This window comes from Vigna angularis, chromosome 8, assembly GCF_016808095.1.
Source record: "Vigna angularis cultivar LongXiaoDou No.4 chromosome 8, ASM1680809v1, whole genome shotgun sequence".
Classification (NCBI taxonomy): Eukaryota; Viridiplantae; Streptophyta; class Magnoliopsida; order Fabales; family Fabaceae; genus Vigna; species Vigna angularis.
This window is the reverse complement of record NC_068977.1, coordinates 20687441-20696112: the sequence shown is the minus strand read 5'-3', so window position 1 is coordinate 20696112 and position 8672 is coordinate 20687441.

The window sequence follows — 8672 nt, the reverse complement described above, 5'->3', positions numbered from 1 at the left end:
TCGATTAAAACGCGTCTGATTTGACTTACACTATATATAGACGCATGATTTGAAATTCTGTAAGACAATTGAGTTTAACAATTTTCATATTAGTTTCAGATTGAGCTTTGAAGTTTTACAGAAGAGAGAAATGCTTCAAGAAACAATAATTGTTGTGGTGTACAAGTCTTGAAGATTTCTTGAGAAGCAAGATTGATTGATTCGTAAAGTCTGATCGTTCTGCACAATAGAGGTGCTTACTGCTGATCAGAAGCTTTAGCAAACGCTGAGTATTGTTATTTCCCTGTGGTGTATACAGGAAAAAGAACGTGGTTCTTGACTTTGAGAAGGGTCTCAAAAGGGTGACTGTAAAGAGGATTGTTCTTGCTGCTAGTCATTTTGTATTTGCCTATATTAGATTAGTGAGTTAGAAAGGTGATTTACATTTTGACAGTGTGGTCGCTCTAAAGCCCTTGTTGTAAAAACTCAGATCTTTATAGTGCATTGGCTTCCAGTCTCGGGTTGAGTGGAAGGACACTGGATGTAGGCAGTTGGCCGAACCAGTATAAAACTCAAAATTTGAATTTTCTTCTCCCCATCTCTCTACATTAAATCATTTATACTCTGTCTGTATTCGAATACACATACTGTTACATTGCATACATTTTTACTTATGATTCAAGAAAAGGTTCAAAGACTTATTGTATTGCGAAAAAGATTTCAAAAGCGATCAATTTTATATAACACCAATTCACCTCCCCCCTCTTGGTGTGAGAAACAGAGCACATCTTTTCTAACAAGGACTCACAAAGGCCATTATGAGTTCTTAGTGATGCCTTTCGGCCTCAATAACGTGCCAGCAACCTTCCACAGCGCCATGAACAACTTATTACAGCCTTATTTGAAGAGATTTGTGATGGTTTTCTTTGATGATATATTGATATACAACCCGAATTGGGAGGAGCACTTGAAACATGTGAGAGTGGTACTGCAGGTGCTGGAACAGAACAATTGGATAGCTAGCAGGAAGAAATGTGAGTTTGAGAGATCATAGATCAGATATCTAGGTCACCAAATTTCTAAGAGGGGCGTTAAGATGGATTAGGAAAAGATAAGGGCAGTAATGGAGTGGGAAATACCTAAAACTCTAAAGGCTTTGAGAGGGTTCCTAGGCTTGACAGGATACTACAGGCGAATCGTGAAGGACTATGGAAAAATCACAAAACTCGTGACAGAGTTTTTGAAAAAGGGGCAATCTGTTTGGACAGAGCAGGTTAGGGATGCAATGGCAAGGTTGAAGGAGGCTGGTACATCGGCACCCGTGTTGATATTGCTAAATTTTAGCCAGACTTTCCACATAGAATGTGATGCTTCAAGTGGAGGAGTGGGGGCAGTTCTGACCCAGGGAAAGAGACCCATCGCCTTCTTTAGCAAGGCTTTGTCCGAAAGGTCCTTAAGCAAGTCGATATACGAGAAAGAGTTGATGGCTCTGGTCTTGGAAATCCAGCATTAGATGCCTTATCTCTTAAGGTAGAGATTCATTGTGCACACGGATCAGAGAAGTCTCACGTACTTGTTAGAACAGAGAATCACCACTCAGAATCAACAAAATTGATGGCTAAACTTTTAGGATACGATTTTGAGATTTTGTATAAAGCAGGGACCACCACCAGGGTAGCAGATGCCCTGTCAAGGAGAAGGGAAGGTAGTGGAGAGGAAGAAAAGGAGTTGTGGGCAATTGCCAGACCTTATTGGTAGGATTTCCAAGAAGTGTTGAAGGAGGTTAAGGAGGATGAGGTATTGGTGAAGGTGATAGAGCATATTCAGAAGGATCTCAACTCTCATTCAACTTTTACTTTAGAGCAAGACAGGCTGCATTACAAAGGGAGATTGGAGCTTTCAGCCAAATCGATTTGGATTCCCAAGCTTTTGGCTGAGTTCCACATGACAAGAATAGGAGGCCACTCGAGTGATTATAGGACTTAGAGGAAGGTGGCCAAATCTTTGTATTGGATAGGTATGAAAAAGTCACTGAATTTGTTGCGAGTTGCCTAGTATGCCAACAACACAAGTGTCTTACATCGTCTCCGCAAGGGCTGTTACAGTCGTTGCCATACCTCACGCAGTTTGGGAAAAGGTGAGTATGGATTTTATAGTTAAGCTTCCAAAATCGCAAGGATATGATGCAGTGTTGGTAGTGGTGGACCGTCTAAGTAAATATGGTCATTTTCTACCACTCAAACATCCTTATTCTGCCAAGAAAGTCGTAGAGGTTTTTGTCAAGGAGATAGTTTGGCTACATGGGATCCCGATTTCCATTGTCAATGACATGGATCCTTTGTTCTTAAGTATTTTCTAGAGAGAACTATTTAAGATGCAGGGAACTCAATTCAGGATGAGTACCGCTTACCACCTAGAGTCAAACAGCCAAACCGAGGTGTTGAATAGGATTCTGGAAGGTTACTTAAGGTGTTTTTCTTTTGATTAACCACACAATTGGAGTATAGTGTTGCCTTGGGCTGAGTATGGTATAATAGAAACTATCAAGGTGCAACCAATTGCACTCCTTTCGAGACAATATATGGCAGGGCTCCTCCCTCTTTGAAAAAATTCATACCTGGGGAAACTCTAGTTGAAGCGGTCGCCCAGGAATTACAAACTAGAGATAAAGCCCTTAAGCAATTGAAGTTTCATTTAACCCGAGCTCAAGATTTGATGGCCAAACATGCGAATAAAAGGAGGAAACTAGTGGATATAAAGGTTAGGGACAAATAAGAAAAATTTGAGATTTAGAGAGGGAGACAATGAGGCTTGACCGACACCCTTTGAAGAAATTTTAAAGCCATTGGCAAGAGTTATGAATGAAGGTTTTTCTGGAAAGGAAATGGTTGAGAATAAGAATGTATTACCAGAGATGTGATTAGAAGCACCTAAGTTAATTACCCATGAATTTTGAGTTTCCATTGATTGAGAAATACAAACTGTAGATGTACTTGAAGTTAGAACCACAAATATTCGTAACATTCTTCTTTAGTGAACTTGGAATGGATAGTTTCAGCAATCGAGATATTAGCGGTTTTGGAAGGAAAACCATGCAAGAAGTAGCAATTTTCTTGATTGTGACCCATCCTTTTACAGTATGTGCATCGAAGACATCCCCAACATCCTCGTCCTCCTCCTCTAGTGTCATATCCTCCTCTTCCTCGTGTGGCAACCATGACAGATGGTCCCACTAGTTCATGAGGTTCTAGAGTCTGAGGTGTAGGGACACGTAGAAGGCGATTGGTCAAGGTTTCCATGGAAGAGACATCATGACTGATCAAAAGTTGATCTTTGACATGATCAAAGTCTGGATGTAGAGCACGAAGGATCAACACCATATAATATTTGTCTAGTTTCTTCTTGATATCCTCCAAAGAGTCCACTTCCAAAAACATCCTCAATTCTTTTACATCAAATTGAGCTTTAGTTATGAAGGACATCATATCATGGTCTGCCATTTTAAGAGAGACAAGCTTGTTTACCATGTCATAGAGACGTTGAATATTGTTGGCATAGATGCTTTGAGCTTTCTTCCAAAAGGAGTGACAAGTTTTAAAAACACTAAGAGATATAAAAAGTTTGGGCTCCACTGATTGCCATAATTGGGCACACAACTGGAAATCAACTTGTTTCCACTTATCAGTTTTTCAACAGGTACATGGCTGCCATCTTCTCAAAGTGATCATAATGTTCTTGACCAAGAAACCACATTTCAACTATAGCCGACCAAGATAGGTAATTTTTGTCATTTAGCTTCTCACAAGTGATTGAGGGACTTCTAGAAAATGAAATGGTACTTTTAGTCGCCATTTCTGATCAAGGGTTAAAGAACTAGTCAAGAAAAATAAAAAAATCTAGATGACTTTGAAAAGGGTTGCTTCTAGACGTTATCGAAACAGGATTATAAGGGGCAGAATAGAGAAAGGAGAGTTCGGCGACAACTATGGAGGTGGCGCGTGAACAACAAGTGTTTGTTCGCGGCACACAAAAATGAGTTTCATGGCAGTGCGTGGAGGGGAACAACACTCTGGCATCAGTGAGGTTGGCTATCGTGCAGAGAGACGAACCAGATCTGGTGGTCACTAGACTAAACTATGACATCGGTCGGTGGCGAATGGTGGCGAACGACAGTGGACAAGAGCGTACAATTGAAAATACACTGGATAACTGCATATTATAGGTGGATAGCAACAAAAATACACTGGATAATGGCAATTAGTTCCCGATAATGGTGGAGAGCAATGATGGTTGTTTGGTAGATTAAGAAGGAAAAAAAACTAGAGCGGGAAACGCGCTTTTATACCATCTCAGATTGAAACTGAAAATATATTTCTAGAGGGCTTCGCTCTTCTTTAATCTCCATGTTACATATATAGGAAGTAAAAAGCAATCATCCAACTCAATCTTGTTAGAACACACTTAAACACAACTCACACCCCACTAGCACATAGCTCCCACATAACACTAATTAATTATTCTAACAATTGTCTTATTTTTTTCGAGCTTGGTCCTGCCCATAGAGGTCTGGGCTGCTCAAATGCTATTGGTTGAGAGAAGTTACTGTTGTTGGCCAGACTGGTGGAGATGTGGTGGTACCTTTAAATTAAGGGAATAATAGTTTTTTGCCTCCTTGGGATCACATTTTAAAGTAGAAAAAGAATACTTTGACACAGTTAAAGGAATCCACATTCATTTGACACGACGTGGGACCCAATAATTGTCGATGTCATTAAGGATATATTAGTCATTTCAATCTGTGGGCTGCTGCTGAGGTGGTTTGTGAGAGACTAAATGAAACGATGCGTTTCAGTGAATTGGAGCTGCTGATTTTGAAAGACGCAGTTTTCGTGCTAGGGTTAGGATTGGGAGAGAATGCAAGAAAGAAAGAAAAAGAGAGAAGTCCATGGTTGCCACCGAAGGGTGGACGTGATCGGAGAAGTTCTTACTGGCGAAGTCGAAGGCGAAGGAGAAGTTGTTACCAATCGTGAACGGTGTGGAGCGCGGAAGGTTCGTCCCTTTTCTATTTTCTCCCCTTTGTAGTGTTTGAAGAATAGAAAGTATGAGGTTGTTCTTCCTTTCTTCTTTTGTCATCATTTGTCTATGTTTTCTTTAATTTTTGATTGATTTTCGAAAACCTTAAACTAAAGGGGGAAGGTTGTGAGAGAGAGTTGCGGTAGGGAGAAGAGCAAATGCTGAATCGGTAACGAATTTGATAGCTGGTGAGTGAGACGCATTGAGAAAACAAGTTTTTATTAGTTAGAGAGTCGACACAGGAGTAGAGAGTGAGATACATGAAATTTGAAGCTAGGGTTGCGGAAAAGGGGAAATCGAACAAGGTATGTGGAGTTAAACTTTCTGTTTTGTGATTGTTTACGCATGGTTGTTAGTCTCTTTTTGAATACTGTACACACAACGCATCCTTCATCATACTTTAAACCATATCACATTTTTTTTTTAATTGAATGATCAATCGTTGTACTAAAACACAAAGACAAACGGTTAAAACTACATTAACCACGTATAAGACTCAAAAAAAAGAATAAAAAGTTATGGCTTAAGAGTTACAAAAGCTAACATAGTATCATAATAATTACACTTACTTCCATAAATCCACATACTTAAGTGCTTTTGGAAATGTGATTTCAGTGACTTTTTATTGAAGTTTATGAATGTTTTCGGATATAAAGTTGGAAAAGTTTAGTCTGTTATTAGAGGAAAAAAACTTCATATTCTCAGTAGAGAAGCTCTTGAAAGCACTTCTATTTTGAATCCAATCACACCCATATGTTTATGATAAAGTTTTGTACATATATATTCCAGTTATAATGAAAAAAAAAGCAATGCATGATTAAGTTTTATTGAACAAAATTAAATCATGAGAAGAATATCTTCTTTCTCTCTAGTTATATGAATGTAATAATTTGTGAAACTTGCCTGTGGTGTGTCATTTACGTGTGTTTGAAGTCGATACTCGTGCATGATCCAATCTGATTTTTGTCCATTGGGTGCTTGAGCTTTGTAAAAGACTAGGGTTTTCCTCATTCTTATGAAGTCATGCTTTGAATAGATTGCGTTGTCTCTTCCAGTTTTTTTCCAAAACCCTACTGCAGTTGGTGTATTTGTGCGAGTTCCTGTTGGATAGTTGTTATCTTTATGGCTAAAGAAGTACCATTCATTCTGCTCTTCTGTTCCTATTCTGCAAAGCTCTTCATATTTTCAAAACACCAAAATATCAGTGACTTTCTTGTTAAGTTTGAATTATACAATCCAATTTGACTGTTACCTTGAAGATCCCATGGGTCAATTTTATATAAGTCAACATCTTTTATGACATGTAGGTGAATCCTTCGTGAGGTAACTTTCTTCCACATTTAGTAGTCAACAAGTTCCTAATCAGTGGGGTGGAACCTATAACCAGGGGTAACATTAGAAAAACTATTCATATTGTCCCTCTTTCACTTTGATCCCTACATGTAGACAATACATATATTTTAGAAAAGATCCATATATCCAGTGAATGTAGATATTGGGTTAAAAGTAAGCCAATCTTGTATATGTATATATATAGTGTGCTACTATCTTTAAACATAAGGTTGTGTTGTTCTAAGTAAATAAATCTAACAAAGGGTAAGAAATGCATGTAGAAGGTTTAAAACCTATAAGTCCAATCATTAAAAAAATGATCAATATTAGACACTGAAGGTAATAATCACCTCTACTTAAGAACTAATGCATATGAATAATAATAGTGCACTGCAAATTGGTTATAAAAATTGTTGTGAAATATTTTTTGAAAGCATATATAAGATTAGTAACAATAGTTAGAGATAACTAAGCTTAAATATTTCAGTATTTCGTTAGCATAAAATGAAAGTATATTTCCTCATATATCTTGTATGCAATTACAATATAGCTAGCATGTTCTGCAAAAGATTAGCCTAAAATAATTAAATTATGCAACACATATGAGGAAGACCATTATTTGTAATCAGAGATGTCTTGGAATAATTAACATAAAAGAGTAGAAACAGAAAATAGAATAACTATTGTACATGTTTGGCTAGTTATTTTTTGTCTGGTAAAAGCATAGACTATGCCACAATTTGTATTCCAAGTCCTGACCGATGTGAGATTTGATTCTGCAACCACTCTAGAATTTGTTGTGTTGTTTGAATTTTAACTAGTTACCGATTATCCCTTATAGGTTTTTGCAGAGAAGAATATCAACATCAAAATTCGTAGTTGTCATTGGTTAGTATTGCTTTGAGTTTATAGTTTGGTAATTATAGCTTTATATTCCATGACCTTTTGACCATATGTTATAACTGAAGAAGGTTATTGTTTATTCTGTACTTTATAGTTTGGTAATTCTTATAGGTTTGATTAACATTTTGTGTACTTAATTTTTCGAACTTTTTTTTGTGTTGATATGTAAATATGGTGGAGGTTTTGATACTCTAAGATGGATAGATGTTGTTAATTTTAAAGCATAGCTCCTCTTGACATGTTATTTTGTTAATTTTTCTTCCTGGTTGCAAGTGGCTGGTGCAAAAGTTGTTTCCTGTGGAGATTTTTGTTCAATTAGTCAAGTATGTATTTCATTTCTATCTTTATTCCGACTATTGAGGGGAGTATTATGTATGACTTTTACCCTGTGATTAGATGTTGAAAGAAAAGTAAAAAGACATTACGAAATTATTAAAATGGATTTAATGATGATTTATATATCAGGATTTCATTTTGAACCAAGTTTGATGACATTCTTTGATCCTTGCACTTGAGTTTATCTAGTTGAATAAGTCTATTAATGTTGATTCTGTCGGGATGTTTACTATTATAAAGTAGTCATCATCCCAAAAAGAGTAGCATGGTAGTGTGCTCCTTTGTGACGCAACATTCTGGTTTTGGAATCCACTCTGAGTCTCATTCACCACTGTTCTTCAATATGCATTTTTAGGCTTAGCCCTCTGATGGATTTGAAATTGTGCAAAGTCTTCGTCAATATTTTCCATCTTCATCTATTTATTTGGTTTCTTTCCTTTTCTTGTTTTTGTCATCATTAATGATTACAAATATCCATGTCACTTGATGTTCCTATTTGTTATTGGGGTATACCTCATTTGTGGTCATCATGTATGTTGTGATTCCACAATAAGGAGTACTATACTTATTATATATGAGTGGCAGATGAAATGAGATACATGGAAAATATAATTATTATATATGCTCCTTTGAATGTAATTTTGTTGTGAGATATGCCTATATATGTCTTTCATTTTAATCTTTTATGGCTTGAAGTCTAACTTGTTTATTTTATGGACATTCAGTAGAAACCATAGAGATAGTTGGAAGAGTCATTATGAAGAAACAGGTTTGAATGCACATGATGATGTATTATGTTTTTAAAATTAATTTGGTGAAGTGGTTTGTTTGACTTATTCAATTGTATACTTTGATGTATAGGTTTATGCACAACATTCATGCAGGACAAAATACTTGGCACATGTGAACACATTATTAACAGATGTGCAAAAGACGTTGATACAAACAACTCCTTTTGCATGGCTATTGTCCATTCATGTGGATGCCAAAAGGAGTAGGACACTACTTTTAGAATTGTGTAGTAGATGGTCAGAGAGGAGGGGCCGGTT